At 49.3% G+C, this 26,963-nt stretch overlaps 1 protein-coding gene across 18 annotated transcripts in view; it reads right to left on the reverse strand.

Annotated features, from left to right (window-relative positions):
- CLASP1 (cytoplasmic linker associated protein 1) overlaps positions 1-20,697 on the reverse strand; it is a 267,383-nt gene extending 246,686 nt beyond the window's left edge. For 10 of the 18 annotated variants that reach the window (XM_040358262.1, XM_040358265.1, XM_040358264.1 and 7 more), the window contains exon 1: positions 20,572-20,697. The gene's annotated coding sequence lies outside the window, so the exon portion shown is untranslated. The remainder of the gene's footprint in view (positions 1-20,571) is intronic. The other 8 variants (XM_040358273.1, XM_040358271.1, XM_040358267.1 and 5 more) reach the window with 1 other exon arrangement.
- Between the last annotated feature and the right edge of the window lie 6,266 nt (positions 20,698-26,963).

The raw sequence follows: 26,963 nt of genomic DNA on the forward strand, positions 1-26,963 counted from the left end.
AACGAGAACGAGAGAGAACGAGAACGAGAGAGAACGAGAACGAGAGAGAACGAGAACGAGAGAGAACGAGAACGAGAGAGAACGAGAGAGAACGAGAGAGAACGAGAGAGAACGAGAGAGAACGAGAGAGAACGAGAGAGAACGAGAGAGAACGAGAGAGAACGAGAGAGAACGAGAGAGAACGAGAGAGAACGAGAGAGAACGAGAGAGAACGAGAGAGAACGAGAGAGAACGAGAACGAGAGAGAACGAGAACGAGAGAGAACGAGAACGAGAGAGAACGAGAACGAGAGAGAACGAGAACGAGAGAGAACGGAGAACGAGAGAGAACGAGAACGAGAAGAGAACGAGAGAGAACGAGAACGAGAGAGACGAGAACGAAGAGAACGAGAACGAGAGAGAACGAGAACGAGAGAGAACGAGAACGAGAGAGAACGAGAACGAGAGAGAACGAGAACGAGAACGAGAGAACGATAACGAGAGAACGATAACGAGAGAACGATAACGAGAGAACGATAACGAGAGAACGATAACGAGAGAACGATAACGAGAGAACGATAACGAGAGAACGATAACGAGAGAACGATAACGAGAGAACGATAACGAGAGAAACGAGTAACGAGAGAACGATAACGAGAGAACGATAACGAGAGAACGATAACGAGAGAACGATTATTATTTTTTTAATTCACTTAAGGAATCAGACACGGGGGGGGGGGGGGGACTAATCTGACATCAGTTAAACTAAAACACAGTGATCAGTGCCAATGACACTGGCTGGGAAGGGATTAACATCTAGGACGATCAAGGTGTAAATGTCCCCCCTATGCGCCCCCTATCCCGGATAACATACTGGATACGTGATCCAGCACAGAGCGGATGCCCTGCCGCAGTATCTGTACGGTGGGTGGGTAAACACTTTGTGATATATAAAAAAAATAAAACACAATAGCACGATGCATTCTAATAACGCAATGGACCGCCCCTTCACAGCGGCTGCACAATACAAAGAATATGGGAAAAAAAGGGGTACTTCCAGAATTCCCACCTAGGTAAGAATGACGTCGCCCCAACCTCCCGCAGCCTCCTGGGATACTCACGTCATGCATTTGAGGGGGCCAGGAGTCTCTTCCTGATACTTGCAGCTGGCCCCCTGATGATGCAGGTCATCAGGCCAGCTGCAAGAATTAGGAAGCGACTGCCATCTACTGATGAAATCAGAGGAAGACGGCGATGATGGACCTGGTGTGAAGCAGCAGATCGCTACTGGATATGCTAAAGCTTGCGTCACCAGAGCAGATCCCGGCAATAATGTCGGGATTCAACCAGATGTCTGACTGACAGCTGGTTTAGCCTCTCGGTGTGCTGCTGAGATCCTGAGCTAGCCACTCCTACTCCCTCCCCAGCCCCGCGCTCCAGTGAGTGTTGGAGGGGCAGCGCAGAGAGCCAGTGACTGACAATCACAGCGCTGTGCTCAGAGCAGACCCAAAAACTGATCAGTCTTTGGTCCCTCAGTTCTCAGTGTAGAGGCGTTGGGGGACAGATGCTGCATCTACATAGGCGAGCATAAAAGAATTCCAGGCTCTGAACTCTACTACAAGTTGGTGAGTTTATATTAGAGAGTAATTAGTATTAGCCAACTCCACCTTTTGCAACATGTCACATGAGCGTATCATTCATTCACAGAGCTCTGTGACTGAATAAACTACAAGTCCTGTCTGCCACCTCAGTAGTTAGAGTTGAAGTTCTCAATGTAATACAAGCGTAGTCCACCAGCACTTCCTCCGGCTTTCCAACTGAAATTCCGTACTGGGGTATAGGCAGGGAGATGCCTTCTATGCAGCAAGGTGAAAAACCTCCCGTCATGCAACAGCCGGGGAAGGCCCCCCCAAGTACTGCTGTCTGTGTTAATAAACGCAACAGCAGGACACGGGAGTGTACCCGCATGGGTATCCCGAATGAGAGCGCTTCTCCGACGGGGCACTCGAGAAGAGGAGGATCGGTGCCACTTTGTGCAAAACCAGCTGCACAGTGGAGGTATGACATGTTTTTTTTTTTTTTTTTTAAACAAACCTTTAACCACTTAAGACTCGGACCATTATGCAGGTTAAGGACCTTGCCCCTTTTTGCGATTCGGCACTGCGTCGCTTTAACTGACAATTGCGCGGTCGTGCCAAGTGGCACCCAAACGAAATCGGCGTCATTTTTTCCCCCCCACAAAATAGGATTTTTGTACTCACCGTTATGCACCTTCCTTCCAGGAGAGAGCGGATATAGCCCTAAGGTCAAAGGCTGCTGTGTCTGTCCATGAACGGAAGAGAAAATAGGATTTTTGTACTCACCGTAAAATCCATTTCTCTGAAGTTCATGGACGGACACAGCATCCTTTGACAGTAGGGTTATATCCGCTCTCTCCTGGAATGAAGGTACATAACCCTGCTGTCAAAGGATGCTGTGTCCGTCCACGAACGAAAGAGAAATAGAGCTTTCTTTTGGTGGTATTTGATCACCTCTGCGGTTTTTATTTTTTGCGCTATAAACAAAAATAGAGCGACAATTTTGAAAAAAAAAACAATATTTTTTTCTTTTTGCTATATATAAATATATAAAAAAAACATTTTTTTTCCCTCAGTTTAGGCCGATACGTATTCTTCTACCTATTTTTGGTAAAAAAAAACGCAATAAGCGTTTATGGATTGGTTTGCATAAAATTTATAGCGTTTACAAAATAGGGGATAGTTTTATTGCATTTTTATTAATAATTTTTTTTTCTACAAATTTTTTTCGTGACTGCGACATTATGGCGGACACATCGGACAATTTTGACACATTTTTGGCACCGTGGTCATTTTCACAGCAAAAAGTGCTATAAACATGCACTGATTACTGTGAAAATGACAATTGCAATTTAGGAGTTAACCCCTTCAGTGCCCCCTAGTGGTTAAGTGTGACCTCATATGTGTTTCTAACTGTAGGGGGGCGTGGCTGGACGTGTGACGTCATTGATTGTCTTTCCCCTCGGCGGCGTTTGCGGCTCATCCCCTCATCAGATAACCCCTAGGACAGTGATGGCGAACCTTGGCATCCCAGATGTTTTGGAACTACATTTCCCATGATGCTCAGTTACACTGCAGAGTACATGAGCATCATGGGAAATGTAGTTCCAAAACCTCTGGAGTACCGAGGTTCCCCATCACTGCCCTAGGAGAAGCACTCTCCTGGGGGGTTACCTTGCGGTTACCAATCTCTCCTGATTGGCTCAGTGGCTGTGACTGACAGCAACAGGAGCCAATGAGGAGGCAGAGTCCCCAGAGAGCAGAGGTACTCGCGCACATCGCTGGATCGAGATAGGGCTCAGGTAGATATTAGTGGGGGCTGCTGCACAGAAGGGTTTTTTTTACCTTCATGCATAGAATGAGCCTTTAGAACCACTTTAAAGGGGGGGGTTCCGCCTGCAATTTTTTTTTATTTTTTTTAAATCAGCAGCTACAAACACTGTAGCTGCTGACTTTTAATAAGGACACTTACCTGTCCTACTCGCCCACAATGTCAGCCCCCCCCCCCCCGAGGCCGATCCCTCAATCCTAGCAGCTCCCGGTGCCGCCATCAGTACGGGGAAATAGCCCGTTTTCTACTGCGCGAGCCGCGCAGGTCTTTGCGAAGGGGCGGCTGCTCTCTGGGATACACAGTTTCCAGAACGCAGCGCGCCCCATTCACCAGAAAACACCGCGACCAAAACAGAGGAAGAAGACCCACTGTGGACAATGAAAAGGCAGATTACGGACTTCCGCATAGCAACCGCTATTTCTGGTAACTATAAAATAAAATAAAAAAGGTGGAACTCCACTTTAAAGGGGTTGTAAACCTCCTGTGATGCAGTACTCCCCAGAGACCCCCTCCTCAGGGCCGTCTTATTAGCATCATGGGCCCCTGGGAAAAGTAATGCTCTGGGGCCCCTACTATGATGACAGTACAGGTAAACAGACATCAAGTGGGTAGGAGGCAGACTGCCTCCCCTGTGTATCCATCACTCTCAGTGCCATCATGGGGCCCCCAATTTCGGGGCAGTGTGGGCTCAAGGACCAGCTGCTTTGGGGAAAGTGCAGGGGCCCCCCCATGCAGCTGGGGCCCCTGGGCAGTGCCCAGGTGTGCCCTCTCATTAAGACAGCCCTGCCCCCCTTTGTACTTACCTGAACACGGTCTCTCCAGCAGTGGGGACAAACACATAAGCTACAGCCAGTCTTTCAGACCCTGATTGGATAGATTGATACAAGCACCGCCAATGGCTCCCAATGCTGTCAATCAAATCCAATGACACAGTGGGTGGGGCCGAGTCCTGCTGTCTATGTCAATAGACGCAGCAGCAGGACACGGAATCGTGCCCTCACGGGTGCCCCGTGGGAGAGCGGCTCTCCAATGGGGCACTCAAAAAGAGCCAGGAGCACAGCGGAGGGACCCCAGAAGAGGAGGATCGGGGCCACTCTGTGCAAAAACAGCTGCACAGAGGTAGGTATGACTTTTTTTTTGTTTTGTTAAAACTAACCATTTGCATATCCTTTAACAGAAGCCCATTGTTTGGGATTACACGCGCTCTTAGAGGAAACCGTAGTGTTTATTAAGAGTGCAGAACACAGGCAGCCCTGCAGATCCATATCAAACAATGCTGATTGAGAAGACTGTGGGCACATGGTAATAAGTGGAGCAGCGTACAGAACACTGTATATACAGAGGAGGAGGAGAAGCGATACACACCCACAGCCAGGCTCGTGATGAGATTACATGATGCCCGGGCTCACTGCCTTTCAGATGCGATTCATTTCAGCACCTGATATAAATATATAGCAACCGTACTGATCCAACCAAAGATTACCATATAAATGGGTTTGTCAAGCAGATCACCAAATACCTCAACGTCTGGAGAAATGTTCCAAACAATGCAGACTGTCCTGAGAATCAGATCGGCATGTCTTTCCGCGCGGCGGCGTGAAGCTGCAGAACAGCTACACCCTTCGCATCGACTCTGCTAATTAACCCATTTCAGGAGGAGACGCAGATGGAAGAAGAAGAAGTGTCGGAGATTCTTTCAGGAATGATGGCTTAGGAAGCCCCACAGAGGCTTGTCAGACAACCCCCCCCCCCCCCAGGCCAATCGCTGCTGCTGCTAGAGTCTGTGAAATCAGCTTCTGTTCACATGGGAGGATCCCGACAGCACAATTTGGGTATAAAAGAACAAAGACGGCACTCAATGGAAAGCTTGTATCTGTCATATCTACCAAACAGGGAGCGACCCGAGAAAAAAAAACGTGATTCACAGGGACTGCTCCCTTTCCTCTGTACCCCCCCCCCCCCCCCGATAAAAAGAAACTGAATACATCTCAGGGATGACAAGGACACCGGATGTTCAGCATGGCGTGGACGAGAGAGACTGTGCGGGAAACTGTGCCAATAAAAGCAGGAGGCTCCGCGTTCTGCCATTCAGGGGGTCTGGTTTTATCATAGAAATCTGATCCAATACAAATCCTAAGTTAATCAATATTACACAAAATGTAAAAGGATCGGCTCAGCACATGTTCCCACCCTTGCTGGAATGTAACTGGAGCTCTGCCCAAAATCTATATAAAAAATCAATACACCTGTCCCCTATCTTTTGTGAAGAAAAAAAAAACGTTTTCAATTGCAACATACAGTAAGAAAGAAAAAACACAATAGCATTTTCAATTGCAGCCATACAGTAAGTGATATTGTATTTAAATGTTACTAATGGCAGAAATACACGACAAGAACATTTGGGCAAATATTTTTGTTGGAACGATCGCCCGATTTTCTACCCGATATCAATATTGTGAATAAAAAAGACCGATTGGAAAAAAAAAATAATTTAAAAATTGTAAAATTTAAGAATGAGCAATATTCTTCTCATTGGTGTAAAGGTCGTCCTTAAAACATCGCTTGAACATTATCACGCGCATGAGCGCAACTAGTAGACGACCTATTCTATTGCTCTTTTTAAGATTTTTTATTTTTTTTTGGAAACTGTGCCAATCACTCTGAATAAAAGCAGGAGGTCTGGTTTTATCATAGAAATCTGATCCAATACAAATCCTAAGATAATCAATATTACACAAAATGTAAAATAGATGAGCTGTAAAAGGATCGGCTCAGCACATGTTCCCACCCTTGCTGGAATGTAACCGGAGCTCTGCCCAAAATCAATATCAAAAATCAATACACCTGTCCCCTATCTTTTGTGAAGAAAAAAAAAAAAAAAACGTTTTCAATTGCAACATACAGTAAGAAAGAAAAAAAAAAAAAAACACACAACAGCATTTTCAATTGCAACCATACAGTAAGCGATATTGTAATTAACCACTTAACCGCCGGGGACCATATTGCTGGTTAAAGACCAGAGCACTTTTTGCGATTCGGTGCTGCGTCGCTTGAACTGACAATTGCGCGGTCGTGCGGCGTGGCTCCCAAACAAAATTGGTGTCCTTTTTTCCCCCACAAATAGAGCTTTCTTTTGGTGGTATTTGATCACCTCTGCGGTCTTTAGTTTTTGCGTTATAAACAAAAATAGAGCAACAATTTTGAAAACATTTATATTTTTTACTTGTTGCTATAATAAATATCCCCCAAAAAAAATATAAATATATATATATATAAAAATGTCTTCAGTTTAGGCCGATACATATTTTTCGAAAAAAAAAAAAAAATCGCAATAAGCGTTTATTGGTTTGCGCAAAAGTTATAGCGTTTACAAAATAGGGGGTATTTTTATGGCATTTTTATTAAAATGTTTTTTTTTTTTTACTAGTAATGGCGGCGATCAGCGATTTTTTTTTTCGGTACTGCGACATTATGGCGGACACTTTTGACACATTTTTGGGACCATTGGCATTTTTATAGTGATCAGTGCTATAAAAATGCATTGGATTACTATAAAAATGCCACTGGCAGTGAAGGGGGCGGGGAAGGGGTTAAGTATGTTCCCTGGGTGTGTTCTAACTGTAGGGGGGTGGACTGACTGGAGGAAATGACTGATAGCTGTTCATACATTATATGAACAGAAGATCAGCATTTCTCTCCCTGACAGGACTGAGAGCTGTGTGTTTACACACACAGCTCCCGGTCCTCGCTCTGTAACGAGCGATTGCGGGTGCCCGGCGGCGATCGCGCCTTCCGGGCACGGGAGTCGGGGAGAGCGGGCGGCGCGCACACGCCCCTAGTGGCCTGCGCGAGAGCCGACTTATAGCTACGGGCTCTCGCACAGGAAAGCCGACCTGCTGCCATAAAACGACGGCGGCTGGTCGGCAACCAGTTAAATGTTACTAATGGCAGAAATACACGACAAGAACATTTGGGCAAAAAATTTTGTTGGAACGATCGCCCGATTTTCTACTCATCGATGCGCAGCAAGTAATACCCGATATCAATATTGTGAATAAAAAAAGACCGATTGGGGAAAAAAAAAAAATATAGAAAAATTGTATCATTTACGAATGAACGATATTTTTCTTGTTGGTGAAAAGGTCGTCCTTAAAACATCTCTTGAACATTATCACGCGCATGAGCGGAACTAGTAGACGACCTCCGATCGTACGCGAGACAGCAACGTTGCGCATGAATTCTATTGCTCTTTTTAAGTTTTTTTTTTTTGGATTGTTAATATTGGCGCCGTAGACAACGGCGCAGGTGCACTGAGTGGTGCTACTTTTGTGAATGGGTTAATGCCGCGTTTTCGCACATGCCCGGGGACCTGCCGTGCGCATGCGCGGGAGTGACGTCATCGCCGCTCCGGCCAATCACAGTGCCGATAACAGGAAATAGAGTCGAAGGGACATGGCGGCGGCGGTGGATGGGACCGAGGCGGACTTCGATCTCAGGTAAGTGACACATAATGAGCTAGTACGCTGTGCGAGCATGCTTCTCGGCTGTCTTCCCGGCTCATTCATTGGTTGATTAAAAGCAGCGTAGCCATTGGCTCGCGCTGCTGTCAAACACATCCAATGACGCCATGTGAGCTCGCTCGCATAAAGGTGTTGAGTCCTTGCAGGGAGGAGCCGAGACAGCCACCGAGGGACCCCAGAAGACCAGGTTCGGGGCCACTCTGTGCAAAACGAGCTGCACAGTGGAGGCAAGTACAACATGTTTTTTTTTTTTTTCTCTAAGTAAAAAATTTAACGTTCGTGATCCTTTAAGGTAAAAACTCTGTGCTGTCGCCACCCCCCCCCCCCCAATACTCACCTGAGCACCTCTCTCAAGCGATGTGCACAGAAGCCTTGGCTGTCCCGGTTCTCTCCCGGGGATTCCCACTGCTTTCAATCAAAGGTAAGTAGAACAGGTTTTTTTTTTTTTTTTTAAAAGAACCTTTAACCACTTAAGCCCCGGACCTTTAGGCAGCTAAATGCCCAGGCCAGGTTTTGCGATTCGGGACTGCGTCGCTTTAACAGACAATTGCGCGGTCGTGCGACGTGGCTCCCAAACAAAATTGGTGTCCTTTTTTCCCCACAAATAGAGCTTTCTTTTGGTGGTATTTGATCACCTCTGCGGTTTTTATTTTTTGCGCTATAAACAAAAATAGAGCGACAATTTTTAAAAAAATGCAATATTTTTTACTTTTTGTTATAATAAATATCGCCCAAAAACATATCTAAAAAAAATGTTTTCCCTCAGTTTAGGCCGATACGTATTCTTCGACCTATTTTTAGTAAAAAAAAAAAAAAAACGCAATTAGCGTTTATCGATTGGTTTGCGCAAAATGTATAGTGTTTACAAAATAGGGGATAGTTTTATTGCATTTTTATTAATTTTTTTTTTTTACTACTATTGGCGGCGATCAGCGACTTTTTTCGTGACTGCGACATTATGGCGGACACTTCGGACAATTTTTACACATTTTTGGGACCATTGTCATTTTCACAGCTAAAAATGCATTTAAATTGCATTGTTTATTGTGAAAATGACAGTTGCAGTTTGGGAGTTAACCACATGGGGCGCTGTAGGAGTTAGGGTTCACCTAGTGTGTGTTTACAACTGTAGGGGGTGTGGCTGTAGGACTGACGTAATCGATCGAGTCTCCCTATATAAGGAATCACACGATCGATGCGCCGCCACAGTGAAGCACGGGGAAGCCGTGTTTACATACGGCTCTCCCCGTTCTTCAGCTCCGGGGAGCGATCGCGACGGAGTGGCTATAAACAAATAGCCGCGCCGTCGTCCCGGATCGCTCCCTGAGGGAACCCGACCGCCGCATGTAGCGGGGGGGGTCCCGATCGGACCTGCTAGAAGGCAAGGACGTACATGTACGCCCATTTGCCTGTACGTGCCATTCTGTGGACGTACATATACATGCGGCGGTCGGGAAGTGGTTAATATGACTTTAAGAAAATTACTTTTTTTTTTTTTTATACACTTCTAAGTGCAGAAATCTGGAGAGTTGGATATAGAACACAAAGCAGTGTCCCGACTTTCCTGCGGGCCAACACCTCCCCCACAGCGAGTGCACCAATCAACAACGTTCTCCCTACCTGAAAAGCTCTGTAGGCCCCACTGTGGGGGGGGGGGGCCAAACCGCTGCTTTGTGTAAGATTGGTCCCACTCATCATGAAAGTTCAACTGAGCTTTTATTCCCGGGAACTTTTACTAAACCATCAACTGTCGGGTATTGCTGGGACTCATCAGGGTTCTTTGGCAAATAGAAGACTGGCTCTACTTTCCTGAAAGTTCTAGTTTATGAAGAAACCGACAGGCTTGGATGGTGAGAAGCTGCTGTGAGGTAAAACACCAACCAGATAATTACAGTCTCAACTCTACATAAATATCTCTCCAAGAAAAGTACATTTATGTCAGACAAAAGGTTAAGAGTCGACCCGACATGCTGCCCGAGGGCATGCGGCTTGTCAGAGCAATACTGATCTGGGCGATTTATCCGCAACGAGCAGATGTGCCCACCACCTGCGAGAACGACTCCTGGAATGTGAGACGCTTCTACATAACAACACACCGCAAGAGAGAACGTAGATCTTCAATAGGATGACATCAGTCATCTTATGGAGGAGATGTCACACGGGAGGCTCCTCTAGAACAGGGGTCTCCAAACTTTCTAAGCAAAGGGCTAGTTTACTGTCCTTCAAGATTTGGGAGGGCCGGACTGGTGAGTGGAAGACATGCCCCATCATCATTGGTTTTAATGGGAGGAAGAGTGCCCCATTGTTGGAGGAGTAGTGTCCCAAGGGTCAGATAAAGGAAAGCAAAGGGCCTCACCTGACCCCAGAGCCGTAGTTTAGAGACCCATGCTCTGGCCCAATACAAGTCTTCCCTCTCCCAGACCTCCAGCCAGCCGCTAACCTCCCACAGTGCCACCCAGCTTCCACAGTGTCCCCCAACCTCACACAGTGACCCACAGTGTCCCCCAACCACCCACAGTGACCCCCAACCTCCCACAGTGTCCCCCAACCTCCCACAGTGTCCCCCAACCTCCCACAGTGTCCCCCAACCACCCACAGTGCCTCATAGCTCCCATAATGACCCAGTGTCACCCAACCTCCCACAGTGTCCCACAGTGCCTCCCAGCTCCCATAATGACCCAGTGTCCCCCAACCTCCCACAGTGCCTCCCAGCTCCCATAATGACCCAGTGTCACCCAACCTCCCATAGTGACCCACAGTGCCTCCCAAGTCCCATATTGTCCTCCAACCTCCCATAGTGAGGAACACACCACCGTCCCGTCCCTGCAGGTGCCAACACCACCGTCCCGTCCCTGCAGGTGCCCACATCAATATACTGCCCCTGCAGGTGCCCACACCACCGTCCCGTCCCAAGAGTACACACCACCGTCCCGTCCTGTTCCTATAGGCGCCCTCGCCACCATCTCACCCATACAGCAAAATCATTCAAAGATGGCATAAAGGGGTTGACTTGATTTACTAAAACCTGAGAGTGCAAAATCTAGTGCAGCTGGTCATGGCGGCCAATCAGCTTCTACAGCTAAAGCGGAGTTCCACCCAAAAATTGAACTTCCGCTTTTCGGAACCCCCCCCCCCCCTCTCTGGTGTCATATTTGGCACCTTTTTTTGGGGGGGGAGGGAGCACATACCTGTCTAAGCCAGGCATTTTCTCACACTTCTGGGACATAGATAGCCGCGGATATCTACGCCATGTCTGGTCCCTCCTCCCTGCTGTCTTCTGGGAGACACACAGGTCCCAGAAGACAGCAAGGAACAGTAAAGACGTGCAGCATGCGCAGTAGGGAACTAGGCTTTGAAGCTGCAAGGAGGATGGTGGCGCCTCTGCCCGAGAGCCGAGGGACAGATCGGCTTCGGATACCGAAATCGCGGGCGCCCTGGACAGGTAAGTGTCCAATTTAAAAAAAAAAAAAAAAAAATCGGCAGCTGCAGTATTTGTATATACAATTTAATTTTTTATAAAAAAATACTAAGGATTTTGGCGGAACTCCACTGTATGCTTTTGACAACCTGGAAGCCGATTGGATTCTATGCAGAGCTGCACCAGATTTTGCACTTTCCAGTTTTAGTAAATCAGCCCCCCGATAGCGTCTTCCCTTTTCTACACAAGGAAGGGAACAAACACCTGTTCTGATGGAATTTATGACATTTTCTGCATATTATAATAAATCAATCAGAAGCTCTGGTAATACCCGACAGGCTATGCTCCAATTTGTTTAGTGTAACAGCATCCTACCTGACAAAACGATCTTCAAATATGAGCGCTACATACCGATTTACACAGATCACCCATAACAGTATGACCACCACCCATAACATGACCACCCACCTAATAATGAGTGCAGAAAAGAATATACCCCCTAGATGGGACTTTGCAAGCCAAACGCAGTATAAGTATAAAAAGATTTTTATTGGGACAAGATAACCATGTTGGCACTTGATACAAGCGCACACTGTGCACCTAGGTGCATAAAAACAACAAAAGTGCAAATTACAGCAAAATACCACCAAGAACAATGTGTGTGCCAAAGTTGGCAGAAAAACAACAAAACATAAAAGCACTCTCCAAGTGGGCGATGTGGAATTGCCCGATGCATTTCTGGTTAACAAAACTGTCATCAGGGGCCATGGGAGCAGAGTAGTGCAAGTTGCAATTCACATAATGGACTGGGTGTGGATTCCCCTATAGTCGTTCAGGCTCAGTCCAAAAGACGTGTAAGGGGGAAAATAGCATCCAAACAGCTCTCACTGACAAACGAGCGGAAGTTAGAAGGGCCCAGGACCTGCTGGTGTTTATCCAGCCGATTAGTGTCCTGCCCAATTCCAAGACCGTGTCCTAAAACACTTCCACTCAATGGGCTTTGTTAACCAGAAACGCAAACAAAAGTGCAAATTAAAGCAAAATACCACCAAGAACAATATGTGTGCCAAAGTTGGCAGAAAAATAACAAAACAAACAAAACATAAAAGCACTCTCCAAGTGGGCGATGTGGAATTGCCCAACGTGTTTCTGGTTAACAAAACCGTCATCAGGGGCCACCCATCCACACTGGGAGCTGTTCTCCAGACCCCTCTGAATGTCTAGGTCCACTGAGACCACTGAGGGGAAGTGTTTTAGGACAAGGTCTTGGAATTGGGCAGGACACTAATCGGCTGGATAAACACCAGCAGGTCCTGGGCCCTTCGAACTTCCGCTCCTTTGGCAGAGGGCTCTTTGGATGCTATTTTTCCCCCTTACACATCTTTTGGACTGAGCCTGAACGACTATAGGGGAATCCACACCCAGTCCATTATGTGAATTGCAACCTGCACTACTCTGCTCCCATGGCCCCTGATGACGGTTTTGTTAACCAGAAACGCGTTGGGAAATTCCACATCGCCCACTTGGAGAGTGATTTTATGTTTTGTTTGTTGTTTTGTTATTTTTCTGCCAACTTTGGCACACATATTGTTCTTGGTGTTATTTTGCTGTAATTTGTACTTTTGTTGTTTTTATGCACATTGTGCGCTTGTATCAAGTGCCAACATGGTTTTCTTGTCCCAATAAAAATCTTTTTATACTTATACTGTGTTTGGCTTGTAAAGTCCCATCTACGGGGTATATTCTTTCCTGTCCTATGTTACCCAGGGATGTGGCCAACATCACAGATATTGGATTTATGAGCACCTCTCTTTATACCCAATAATGAGTAGGTCACAGTAACCGCCACATGAATGGGAGGAGACAAGGTTTAACCGTAAAACATTGCCCAAAGTATCACACTGCCTCCACCGGCTCATCTTCTTCCCCATACTGCATCCTAGTGTCATCTCTTCGCCAGGTAAGTGACGCAACCGACCATCCGCATGATGGAAACAAAAAGGTCATTCATCAGACCAGGCTACCTTCTTCCATTGCTCCGTGGTCCAGTTCTGAAGGCTCACGTGCCCTGTTGTAGGTGCTTTTGGCTGTGGACACAGGTCAGCATGGGCACCCTGACCGGTCTGCGGCTACACAGCCCCCCCCATACACAACAAACTGGGTATTCCGACACCTAACAGAACCAGCAATCTTCTTTTTTTTTGTTTGCTTTTTGTTTGTTTTTTTGCAAATTGAGCTCCAGTAGCTCTTCTACTGGATTGGCCTCCACTCAATGAGCCTTGGCACCCATGACCCTGTTGCCGGTTTTCTTTCCTTAAACCACTTTTGGTCGGTCCTGGCCACTGCAGATCGTAAAATCCCTCAAGAGCTGCAGTTCTGGAGTTACTCTGAGCCAGTCATCCAGCCATTACACTCTGGCCCGTGTCAAAATTCCCTCAAAATTATTTTATTTTTAATAGGGTTGCACCGATACCACTTGTTTAAAGCGGGGGTTCACCCTATAAACAAAAAAAAAATAAAAAATTTCTTCTAGCATAAAATTAGGCATAGTAGCGCGAGCTACAGTATGCCTGTCTTGATTTTTTTAGTGCGGTACTCACAGTGCAATCCTACATTGAAGATACCGACTCCCCGCAGGGAATGGGTGTTCCTATCCAGACGGAGGATGATTGACGGCCGGCTCTGACACGTCACGCTTCTCCGGAAATAGCCGAAATAGGCTCGGCTCTTCACGGCGCCTGCGCATAGTCTGTGCGCAGGCGCCGTATAGCGCCGTGAAGAGCCGAGACCTACTCTGGCTGTCTTCGGGGAGCGTGACGTGCCAGAGCCGGCCGTCAACCATCCTCCGTCTGGATAGGAACGCCCATTCCCCCGCGGGGAGTCGGAATCTTCTATAGAGGATTGCAATGTGAGTACCGCGCTAAAAAAAAAACAAGACAGGCATACTGTAGCCCGCGCTACTATGCCTTAATTTATGCTAAAATGTTGCTATGGAGGGTGAACCACCGCTTTAAGACCGAGTACAAGTACCAATACTTTTCTTGCAAGTACTCGCCAATACCGATTAATAATCCTTTTTTTAATGTTGTGCGACAGTGGTGCTAACTTGCAGCACCGACGGGCAGTGATGAGGCGTGGGGGGGGGGGGGCAGGGGAGTGGACTGGGATCTTTTAAAATTATTTCACAGTGTAAACTTTATTACAATTTTTTTTTCTCAGGCCTGTTGAGGGGCCTTTGGTGAGAGATCAGGGGTCGAAAGGCACTCGGGACACAGAACCGTGAGTCCCTTTCTCTGCAGCCTCAGCTGTACTAAAAATGAATGGGAGGCTCCTCTCCATTCCTAGACTGAAGCATCATAAACACAGATTACGATGTTTCAGTTATGAATGTACAGTCAGTGCATTCAGAAAAGGAAGTCGGTAAATGACAGATTTACCGGCTCCTTCCTCCGCTCTCCATCCTGACAGGTGAGGGGGACTGGAGCAGGGACTGGAGGAGCCGGGGACCCGGAGAGAGGGAGGATGACAACGCTAAGAGGGAGGAGAAGCCGGGGACCCGGAGAGAGGGAGGACGACACCGCTGAGAGGGAGGAGGAGCCGGAGTCCCGGAGAGCGGGAGGACGACACCGCTGAGAGAGAGGAGGAGCTGGAGTCCCGGAAAGAGAGGGAGGACGACACCGCTGAGCGAGAGGAGGAGCTGGAGTCCCGGAAAGAGAGGGAGGACGACACCGCTGAGCGAGAGGAGGAGCTGGAGTCCCGGAAAGAGAGGGAGGACGACACCGCTAAGAGGGAGGAGAAGCCGGGGACCCAGAGAGAGGGAGGACGACACCGCTGAGAGGGAGGAGGAGCCGAAATCCCGGAGAGCGGGAGGACGACACCGCTGAGAGGGAGGAGGAGCCAGAGTCCTGGAGAGGGGGAGGACGACACCGCTGAGAGGGAGGAGGAGCCGGAGTCCCAGAGAGCGGGAGGACGACACCGCTGAGAGAGAGGAGGAGCTGGAGTCCCGGAAAGAGAGGGAGGATGACACCGCTGAGAGGGAGGAGGAGCCGGGGACCTGGAGAGAGGGAGGACGACACCGCTGAGGACCCGGATGGAGGGAGGATGACACCGCTGAGAGGGAGGAGGACCCGGAGGACGACACAGGGGGACAGTCGGGTGATCGGTGTGGCGGTGGGGGCAAGCATCAATCTCCCTGTATAGCTTTCAATAAAGCACCTGACAGCCACAGGAGGCAGAGGAGAAGCGGCTGTCAGAAAAGCTATACAGGGAGATCAGTGCTTGCAACTGTCCCCACCGCCACACCGATCACCTGTGGGGCGGCCCGTTCCCCTGCTGAGCTTGAGGATGCCCGGTCTCATACAACGATCAAGCATCAGAGCATTTGCACAAGTACCGATACTCATGCAAATGCTTGGTATTGGTGCAACTCTAGCTTTCAACTCCAACTTCAGGCACAACATGTCCCCTTGCTGCCCAATATATCCCACCCACTTATAGGTGCCTTTGTAATGAGACATACAATGTTTTTCCCTTTACCGGTCAATGGTCATAATATGGCTGATCGGTGTGTGTATCAAAAGAGCAGCATATTCCGCAGTGCTGCCCAGATAGGAAGTAATAAATATATATCTCTCCGCTCCAGCTACGCCTTCTATTCTATGGTTTCCGAAGACTGCAGCTTTAATGAGAGGAGGTATGACATCATCTCAGCTAATCAATAGGCTTCTTGGCAGACGACCGTAATATTCCTTTTAGTTTATAAAAGGGAGATATAGACCTTCAGGGCTCCTGCTGCAAAAGGCTAAGACTCCTTAATTCCCTTCATCATCCTAGCGAGGCCTCTACAGAAGGCCGGGCAGATCCTGTGCAACACTCCGCCTAAGTCCTGTCCAAATATTAACAAAATCAACAAACAAAAATGCAAAGCCCCAGCATGGGACAAAACAGAACACATCTACACCACGCTCTCTTTCGCCCTCTCCTCCGCCCATCTCCACCAGTCTCTCCTCCGCCCATGTCCACCAGCCTCTCCTCCACCAGCCTCTCCTCCACCCATCTCCACCTGCCTCTCCTCCACCCATCTCCACCTGCCTCTCCTCCACCCATCTCCACCAGCCTCTCCTCCACCCATCTCCACCAGCCTCTCCTCCACCCATCTCCACCAGCCTCTCCTCCACCCATCTCCACCAGCCTCTCCTCCACCCATCTCCACCAGCCTCTCCTCCACCCATCTCCACCAGCCTCTCCTCCACCCATCTCCACCAGCCTCTCCTCCACCCATCTCCACCAGCCTCTCCTCCACCCATCTCCACCAGCCTCTCCTCCACCCATCTCCACCAGCCTCTCCTCCACCCATCTCCACCAGCCTCTCCTCCACCCATCTCCACCAGCCTCTCCTCCACCCATCTCCACCAGCCTCTCCTCCACCCATCTCCACCAGCCTCTCCTCCACCCATCTCCACCAGCCTCTCCTCCACCCATCTCCACCAGCCTCTCCTCCACCCATCTCCACCAGCCTCTCCTCACTGATCGCACCTTCCTTGTTTCTTCGCAGAACGACCGGCCAAACCCACTAATAAACAGCGGCCTTAATCCCTAATGATGGAGGCGGCTTTGATCGCAAACCTTCCAGCTTTGAGCATTAATTTGCTATTAAAGAACAGATCAGTGAGCCCCGGACATGAAAGTGCTCCATAAACAATCCGGGTTTCATTTCAGGAATTCTCCGCATCTATAGTGACAAAGTCATTATCTACACACGGCGAGATCACTGCGAAAACATCCGACAGGTGGGTCCGTCCAGCCCGATTTAATGACCGGTAATAAAGGTTTTGTACAAAGTGTCTTCTATTGTCTGTTCTTCTTGTATAACATGACAACCTCATGGATGGGTTCATCCTGACTGTGACAACCCAGAGATAGACAACAAGCTCTGATCTCCACACCATCCAAGGACACCCCCATGATGGGTCAGGAGAGGGGAGGCTGCGGCCCCCCCAATACAATACACACTGACAGCCCCCTGGAAGACATCGGCCTGCAGGATGTGACAGGAATAAGGACATATAGCATGAGACCCGGAGCAGCGAGGAGCCCGGCCACATGCTAAACATAGAGATTGCCTTGTGTCCTTGCAGGGCTGTCAGCATTGTTACTATACATAGAGGAGACGCTGCTGACCAATACTGCAGAGGACTATGCACAGAGGGGGCACAGATAGACGGTGTATGGTGAAGGATGCAGATGGCATGCTGTGCCGACAAAAATATGGCACCATCACCAAATTATCCAGCCCCCTAGGAGGTGCCCAAACCGGCATCCTGTCCCTTCATGCCTCATGTGAACTACAGGAGACCCAGGCTGAGCTGTCCTGTCCCCACAATATACAGCACCGTGACCAGCTGCCCTGTTCTGTCCAATCATCTCCACCCAGAGAAGAAGCACCCAGGCCAAGCCATCCAAGACACCTGTCCTGTCCAGAGATGACAACCAAGTGGCTTAGTGGTTAGCAACGTTGCCTTGCAGTTCTCTGTCCTGTTTAAAGTAACACTGGGGGCACATTCTGTATTTCTGCCCACATAGGCAGGCCAATGAGCTAGATAGTGAGCCCTTAGGGCACATCTCTAGAGATGCCCATTACATCCCAATATGGGCCCACAGATACATACTGTCCCTACAGGTGCCCACACTGCCATCCCCAGAGTACACACCACCATCTTGTCCCATCCCTACAGGTGCCCAGACTGCCAACATATAGAGGTGCCATTAGAGGTCATTATCTCTTCCCTCCAATCGCCCACACCACCGTCCCTACAAGTGCCCACAACACCGTCCCGTCCTACAGGAGGCCCACCGCCGCCACCTCAGCCCTACAGGGGGGGACCCACCGCCGCCACCTCAGCCCTACAGGGGGGGACCCACCGCCGCCACCTCAGCCCTACAGGGGGGGGACCCACCGCCGCCACCTCAGCCCTACAGGGGGGGGACCCACCGCCGCCACCTCAGCCCTACAGGGGGGGACCCACCGCCGCCACCTCAGCCCTACAGGGGGGGACCCACCGCCGCCACCTCAGCCCTACAGGGGGGGACCCACCGCCGCCACCTCAGCCCTACAGGGGGGGACCCACCGCCGCCACCTCAGCCCTACAGGGGGGGACCCGCCGCCACCTCAGCCCTACAGGGAGGGACCCGCCGCCACCTCAACCCTACAGGGAGGGACCCGCCGCCATCTCAACCCTACAGGGAGGGACCCGCCGCCATCTCAACCCTACAGGAGGGACCCGCCACCACCTCAACCCTACAGGAGGGACCCGCCACCATCTCAACCTTACAGGAGGGACCCGCCACCATCTCAACCTTACAGGAGGGACCCGCCACCACCTCAACCCTACAGGAGGGACCCGCCACCATCTCAACCTTACAGGAGGGACCCGCCACCACCTCAACCCTACAGGAGGGACCCGCCACCATCTCAAGCCAACAGGTGCCAAGACTGCCATCCCTAGAGTCGAAAAAAAGCTCCATACTGTCCCTAGGAGGTACTCTTACCACAATCTTGTCCACAAATACCCCACACCACCGTCCCGGCCACAGAGGACCCCCCCCCACACCACCGTCTCATCCCTACAGGCACCCAAAGCCACATAATATCGCTACAAGTGCCCTCACCGCTATTCCTAGAATACACACCACCACCTTCACTACAAGTGCCCAGACTGTCAATCCTAGAGATGCCCACACCACCGGTAATAACCCCCATCTCTTCCCTCCAGTTGCCCACACTACCATCCCCATCAAGCATCAACACCACCATCCCTAAAGTTGCCCACATCACCATCCCCAGTCCATATTCCCATCGCACACGTTCATGAATTAAGCTCATGCTGGGTCCTGTAGCAATCACCAGCTGGATACTGCAATCCACTCGATAAGTAGATATCCGCCAGCACACCAAGGATCATCAATTCTGTCCAAATGTTTTTATCCAAGAAAGATCACATCACAAAGCAGTGCAACGTTTCGGAGCCACGCAGGACCCCTTCTTCAGGGATGTGATGACATTGCATGCCTGACGAAGGGGTCCTCCGTGGCTCCGAAACGTTGCACCTTGCCATCCCATCCCTACAGGTGCCCACGTTGCCATCCCTAGAGCCGCTCACACCACCATCTTATGCACAGAGGCCTCTAAACCATTGTCCCATTCATTGAGGCCCCCACATTGCTGTCCCTAAAGTTGTCCTCGCCACCATTCCCCCTCCACAGGAGGTGCCCTTCGCCACCGGCCCCCATCCACAGGAGGTGCCCTCGCCACCATTCCCCCTCCACAGGAGGTGCCCTTCGCCACCGGCCCCCATCCACAGGAGGTGCCCTTCGCCACCGGCCCCCATCCACAGGAGGTGCCCTTCGCCACCGGCCCCCATCCACAGGAGGTGCCCTTCGCCACCGGCCCCCATCCACAGGAGGTGCCCTCGCCACCGGTCCCCATCCACAGGCGGTGCCCTCGCCATCTTCCGACCCATAGAATATGCCCTCTCCATCTTCCAATACATAGAAGGCGCCCTCGCCACCGGTCCCCATCCACAGGAGGTGCCCCCGCCACCGGTCCCCATCCACAGGAGGTGCCCCCGCCATCTTCCGATCCATAGAATATGCCCTCGCCATCTTCCAATCCATAGAATATGCCATCTTCCAATACATAGAAGGCGCCCTCGCCACCGTTCCCTCCATAGAAGGCGCCGTCCCCTTCACAGGAGGTGCCCTCGCCATCCTCCCGTCCACAGGAGGTGCCATCATCACCGTCCCCTTCACAGGAGGTGCCCTCGCCGATCCTCCCGTCCACAGGAGGTGCCATCATCACTGTCCCCTCCATAGAAGGTGCCCTCGCCACCGATTACTCCATAAAAGGTGCCCTCGCCACCTCCACAGGAGGCGCCCTGGAGGCGCCCTCGCCACCATCCCACCCCCACACAGCCATAACAGAGGTGTTCAGGATTGATGCCCCTCAATTCTCCACTCACAGCCCTCCCTGCAGTCACCCATAGCAACCAGAGCCCAGCATGGGTCTGTCGGGTAAAGTGAGCTGTGATTGGCTGCCCTGGGTCCCCGCCCTCCCATCCTGCAGAGGTCTGTCAGAGGGCTCCGGGGCCTGGTACCAGTCCGGGGGTGAGGCGCCCTGTGCTCGGGGCCTCCCCTCATTGTACACAATCACTGAGGCGCGCGGCCTTCTCACACAGGCCCGGGGTCTTACCTGTCAGGAGTGTCCGGGGAGGCCGCTGGACTTGTCTATGGCCGCCGGCTATCCCGCCGCTCCTCGCCCCGCCGCATCGCTCCACTCTCTCTGCTCTTCGCCCGACTCCCCGCCCCGGCCGCTGAAAGGAACCGCTAGTGCGCACGCGCGGTCCTGACACACCATAGAGAGCGGCCCGGGCTAGAGCGGCCGTCACCGCGGCGGCCAGCGCCATCTTGTGCGTGACTCCCGCGGCCGCCATGTTTAGTGAGGGCAAACGGGAAGACAATGGTCCTATTGTGTGGGGAATATTTCCAGTGTAATGCATAATGGGTGCACTGTAGTCACCACAGTTGTCCCTGCCATGTACTCCTCCGACGGAAATTACACAGTGATAGGAAATTCAATATAAATTCCACATTATAATTACATTTTTCCCAAAACACAATCTGTAGTTACCCTTTTTATTAAATTCTTTCATATGTCTAAGTGCTGCTGATCTCCTGCAGCCTATTTGCAGACGCTTCTTGTCTACATGAACTTCAGCGATGGCTTTTTGGCCATTCTCATTGGTTAAGGCCGGTGCAGGTTTCCGCTCCCTCCTGTAGGTGGCACTGTTCCTGTATGAGTCTGTTAGGGGAATTGTCCAATCAGGGACTCTGTCAGTCTCTCAGAGTGATCAGCTGTCCAATTGGAATGTTGTGATCTATTGGCGGCCATCTTGGAGTTAGACATATAAAATAGGGTGTCCTGTGCTATTCTAGTGCACCTGGAGCCAGTGATAGGTCAGGGATAGAGACCCGCTTATCTACCGGTGCCATCTGTCCAGGATGCACATCATATGTCTGGGGTTCAGTCGGCCTGAAACCCGGACACATTATTCAGACTTGACTGAGGCATCCAGTATTATGTGGTGAGGGTTCCCCAGTATTATGGGGTCTCTGTGGTGAGGGTTCCCCAGTATTATGGGGTCTCTGTGGTGAGGGTTCCCCAATATTATGGGGTCTCTGTGGTGAGGTTCCCCAGTATTATGGCGTCTCTGTGGTGTGGGTTCCCCAAAATTATGGGGTCTCTGTGGTGTGGGTTCCCCAATATTATGGGGTCTTGGTGATGGGGTTCCCCAGTATTTTGGGGTCTTGGTGGTGGGGTTCCCCAGTATTATGGGGTCTCTGTGGTGAGGGTTTCCCGATATTTTTGGGTCTCTGCGGTGGGGGTTCCCCCGGTATTATGGGGTTTCTGTTGTGAGGGCCCCCTCGTATTTTGGGGTCTCTGTGGTGAGGGTTCCCCAATATTATGGGGTCTCTGTGGTGAGGGTTCCACAGTAGTATTGGGTCTTGGTGGTGGGAGTTCTCCAGTATTATGGGGATCTCTGTGGTGAGGGTTCCACAGTATTATTGGGTCTCCGTGGTGGGATTTCTCCAGTATTATGGGGTCTCGTGGTGGGGGTTCCCCAGTATTATGGGGGTCTCTGTGATGGGAGTTCTCCAGTATTATCGGGGTCTCTGTGATGGGAGTTCTCCAGTATTAGGGGGGTCTCTGTGGGGGGGTCCAACATACAGGTGTCCCCATTCCCCCGCACTGTCCACATTTTTCACCCAGTGTCCCCCAGAGGTGATGTCATGGTGACGGACTCCTCCTGCTACCTCCTCCCCACCTCCCATCATCATCATCACATCGACATAGGATAGCGAGGAGATCGGTCAGTGCCAGGAGGGGGGCTGAGCTCAGGTTTGTGGGGGAAGGACTGCGTACATATATATTGGAGTGAATGACCGCTGCTATGTACATCCATCACCGACCATTATCATCTTCTCATTGTTTACATATCGGTGTGTCAGTATAGAGGAGCCCACATATCAGTGACTGACCCCTGTATTATGGAAGGGGTGGGTGACACTGACCCTCATATTTGGACAGTCTTTCAAAACTCAAATAGTGTCTTTCTGCAGCAAATATTTTGGAAAGTTTTAATTACCTCCATAAGAAGTGCTATTCAATCACAAAATATATCCATAGTGTATACTACAAAACAAACATTTCCAATGCGCCTCTAAATTGTTTGTGTTTGGCCTGAAGAAAATATGGCAACCCTATGTACACCTACCTTACACCTCCTGTCCTGTTATCCCTGGGGTTCATGACGTGGTATAAAGGGGCACAGAGTGGCATGGGTGCCTGTAGAAGATCCGGGTCAGGAGATCTGGTAGCGGATGTGAATCTGAAGTCTGTGCAAAGGGCAAGCCGGGAGATTCTGAAACTCAGATGTGCGGTCAGACAGGCAGGAGTCGGCAACCATCAGGCAACTTAGGAGTACAGAATCAGGAGCAGAGTCGGAGCTAGGGTTGCCACCTGTCCTGAATTCACCCGGACAGTTCAGGATTGCAATCATGTGTCCGGGTTGCAAACTGCCTGAAACCCGGGCACATTATTCAGACCGGACTATGGCCTCCCAGCTGTCTAAGCTGAGAGTGTCTGTTACACTCTTTCACACTGCCCAAAGCCAACACTAACACCCCCCCCCCCTACACACACAGATGGGAGAGGAGAGAGGGCTCCATCTGCTCCTCTTTCTCCCGCCACTACCCCTCTGTGTCTGCCCACACTCCAATCCCTAGTGCTGTGCCTCCGAAAAGGGAAGTGGGGGGCTGGAAAATTTGAAGTCCAGAAGCCTCAGATACATCTGGATGAGAGGCGCTGACTGCCAAGGGGTGAGTGAGCTCACCATCCATCCCTGTCTGTGACTGAAGTCTCTCCTGCCTCTCAGTGAGTACACCAAGGTAAATCAGGGTTATCAGAGCACTGCTTACATCAGAGTTCCCCTTTTCACCAGCGGCCACAGTGTTCCCTCTTATATCAGAGTCTTCTCTGTACATCAGAGTTATCAGTGTTCCCCCTTAAACCAGGGTTCCCAGAGCTTTCCTTGTGTTAAGAGTCCCAAGAGTTCTCCCTTGCATCAGAGTCTGCAGAGTCCCCCCTTACAGTGTAAGGGAACTCTGCTGATTCAGATTTAACAGGGGAACTCTGTGGATTCACCTGTAAAGGGGCAACTCTGTGGACTCTGATGTAAAAGGGGACTTTTGTGATTAATTTCATATGATCCAGCACATCCCGGCTTATAGGACAGAGCTCTGCAGTGGCGGCCGGTCCATTAGGGGCCCCCGAGCGCCGCCCCTCTCCTCACTCCACCCCCCCCCCCATTATGGTAATGGATATGGACCGTCTATCCATGAATGCCGAAGCCAAACCCTATCCCTGTGTCTGTCCCCTTTCAGGGCAACGGGCGCATAAATTACAGCGGCTGTTTTTTTCATAACCACTTAAGACCCGGACCAAAATGCAGGTAAAGGACCCGGCCAGTTTTTGCGATTCGGCACTGCATCGCTTTAACTGACAATTGCGCGGTCGTGCAACGTGGCTCCCAAACAAAATTGGCGTCCTTTTTTTCCCACAAATAAAGTTTTCTTTTGGTGGTATTTGATCACCTCTGCGGTTTTTATTTTTTGCGCTATAAAAAAAAATAGAGTGACAATTTTGAAAAAAAATCTATTTTTTTATTTTTCCTATAATAAATATCCCCCAAAAAATATATAAAAAAAAAAATTTCCCTCAGTTTAGGCCGATACGTATTCTTCTACATATCTTTGATGAAACAAATCGCAATAAGCGTTTATCGATTGGTTTGCACAAAATTTATAGTGTTTACAAAATAGGGGATAGTTTTATTGCATTTTTATTAATTCTTTTTTTACTACTAATGGCGGCGATCAGCGTTTTTTTTTTTTTTTCGTGACTGCGACATTCTGACATGTTTCGTCGTAAAATTTGACTTATTCCATGCATAAGTCAAATTTTACGACAAAACATGTCGGAAGCTTGGTTATCATCTGATCAGTGACCAATTGCTAAACGTGAGAAGATAGGCCAGTTGCGTGTTTGTTCGCCAGTGACCAGCGTTCGGTTTTTCGTTCACGCCAGCTTCAATTTCACTTCCAACACAGTGTGGGGATCGAGTGGTGTGAGTTGCCTGGGTTTTATTTTCTGGGTCCGCCGAGACCGTTGCATTTCAGCCGCACAATACAGAGGAATCTTTGCTGTGTATTTATCACGCTTTTTAATTTTGGCATTGTGTGAGTGCATCTTTTGAAGATTTTGCTTGTGGTTTGTGATTAAATTACTTTTACGGTTTTACACTATGTCACACTTTCTTCATTTATGAGGATCTTACTTGTCCACCTGTTTGGGAACGGAAGCTCGCCTGCTGATGTAAACTAACTATAACAAAGCTTCTGTGCCAAAACACGAGAGTGCTAGGCATATAGTTCCGGTGAGTGGCCATTTCTATTGGTGGAGGATTCACTATTTTTTCACATCGGGTGTGGTGGAAGATTTCTTTGAATATGTTTTGAAGATTTTACACCTTGAAGGAGAGAAAGAAGTGTTTTTCCTTTTCGCTCTTCCATGAACTTTATGTTTTTCTATGAACACTTTTATCACAGGCTTTTGACTCATTTGCATTTATATTTGGATTATTATTATTTATTATTCATCACAGTGTGGATCACACACACTTGAGCGCTGTTTTATATATAATTTTTGGTGTATTGGTTTAAACACGTTATATATACTTTTTCATAAATTTCTTACTATTTGATTCAGAGATTCAGATATATCCGAATCTCCAAACCACCAAAAATTTGTCAGAATTCTTATTTGGACCGAAACAAATTGCACAGTAATAACTGTGTGGGGATGATTTGATAGAGAATGTAAAGTGCCAGTTATTAGGTTGAGCTTAGGATAGGCTTCCCTGAAGAGATGAGTTTACATTGATCCCCTAAATGTGGACAGAGTAGGAGATCCCCGGACAGATTGGGGTAGGGAGTTACAGAGGATGAGAGAGGCTTTGAAGAAGACCTGGAGGTTAGCATGGGAGGAGGCGATGAGGGAGACGGAGAGCAGGAGGTCTTATGAGGAGCGGAGAGGAAGGCTTGGATGATATTTGGTGATGAGGTTGGTGGCAGTAAGGATAAACCTTGGGGCAGAGTTATAGGTGGCTTTGTATCAGGGGCGGACTGACAACTCATGGGGCCCCCGGGCAATAGGAGATTATGGGGCAACACAGTATACATACACACACTGAAAAGGTACTGGAGGGGGCGGGGAAGCTATAATCTCTGGATTTTTAGACCAAAAGGATGTCGGTAAGGGACATTTTTAGGGACGGATGTAAAAAAACACAGATTTTTACATACTGTCCCTGGTTTTACTGAGGCTGGCAACCCTGATGGGGCCCCCTAGTGGCATGGGGCCCTTGGGCAGTGCCTGAATGGTCAGTCCGCTCCTGCTTTGCATGTTGTGAGTATTTTAAAGGGGTTGTAAACCCCCCCGCTCTGCCACTCCTGTTAGCTTAGGAGGGTGTGTTTTTTTTTCATTATCTGTGCCCCTTTCTGATGATCATGTGCTGGTCAGAGCGGAGGGAATATTTCTTCAGTTTTCGGGTGCATGCCCATTCAGCTCCGCTCGCATGTTCCCGGCTCAAGTCAGCCGCATGCCTGCTTATCTCCTTGCTTTCCCTGGCGGAGTGATCTTCCTCCCCACCCAGTAGTAGCCAGTGAAAAGAACAAATTCTCCTCCCCAGCAAAAAATATAATATATCAAATGTTATTCTTTATTTATTGGTATGCGTCAAAATAACACAACATGACAAGACATCGTGTGTGGTTACAAATAGAATATCTCTTTTATAAGCAAAAAAATGTCTCATCCTAATAAGAAAATAACCCCCGACTACGCACAGACCTTCCCAATTTCTTCCTTTATTCTCTGGGTGAGTGTTATTCCGAGAGTGGCCGGCAGGTGTCGCAGTTTATACCTGCTCCAAAATGTATGTAATTCCATCGAAGAAGCCGGTAGATGTCGCTGTAAATCAGCTAAGTGGCCAGCAGGTGTCGCTGTGTAGCCTAGTTTAGAATGGATGCAATGCCGCCGTTTAGACTTGGTCTGGAATGGATGTAATTGCATAGAATGGCCGGCAGGTGTCGCTGTTTATACTCAGTCAATATGATGATACGAGGCTGTATAAATCTCTCTATTTATCAAATTAGATCCACCTGGTGGCTAGTTAGCAGCATTACACCAATTCTAAAGAATTATCGACCCCTGGTGGCCAATACGCAAAATGACATTCATTCATTCTTTCCAGAGCCAGTATAATCAGCGCCACCTGGCGACAAGCATGCAGGCTTACACAATACCCATACTTCGTATATGTTATGCGCCTCCTGGCGACCAATTTACAGAATTACATCCAGTCCATTCATTATAAATAGCGCCATCTGTCGTTTATTCAACTGTGTGACAGACTAAGTATAAACAGCGCCCCCTGGCATCCAAGCCACAGAATTACATCCATC

The sequence above is a fragment of the Rana temporaria genome, chromosome 6, assembly GCF_905171775.1.
Source record: "Rana temporaria chromosome 6, aRanTem1.1, whole genome shotgun sequence".
NCBI lineage: Eukaryota > Metazoa > Chordata > Amphibia > Anura > Ranidae > Rana > Rana temporaria.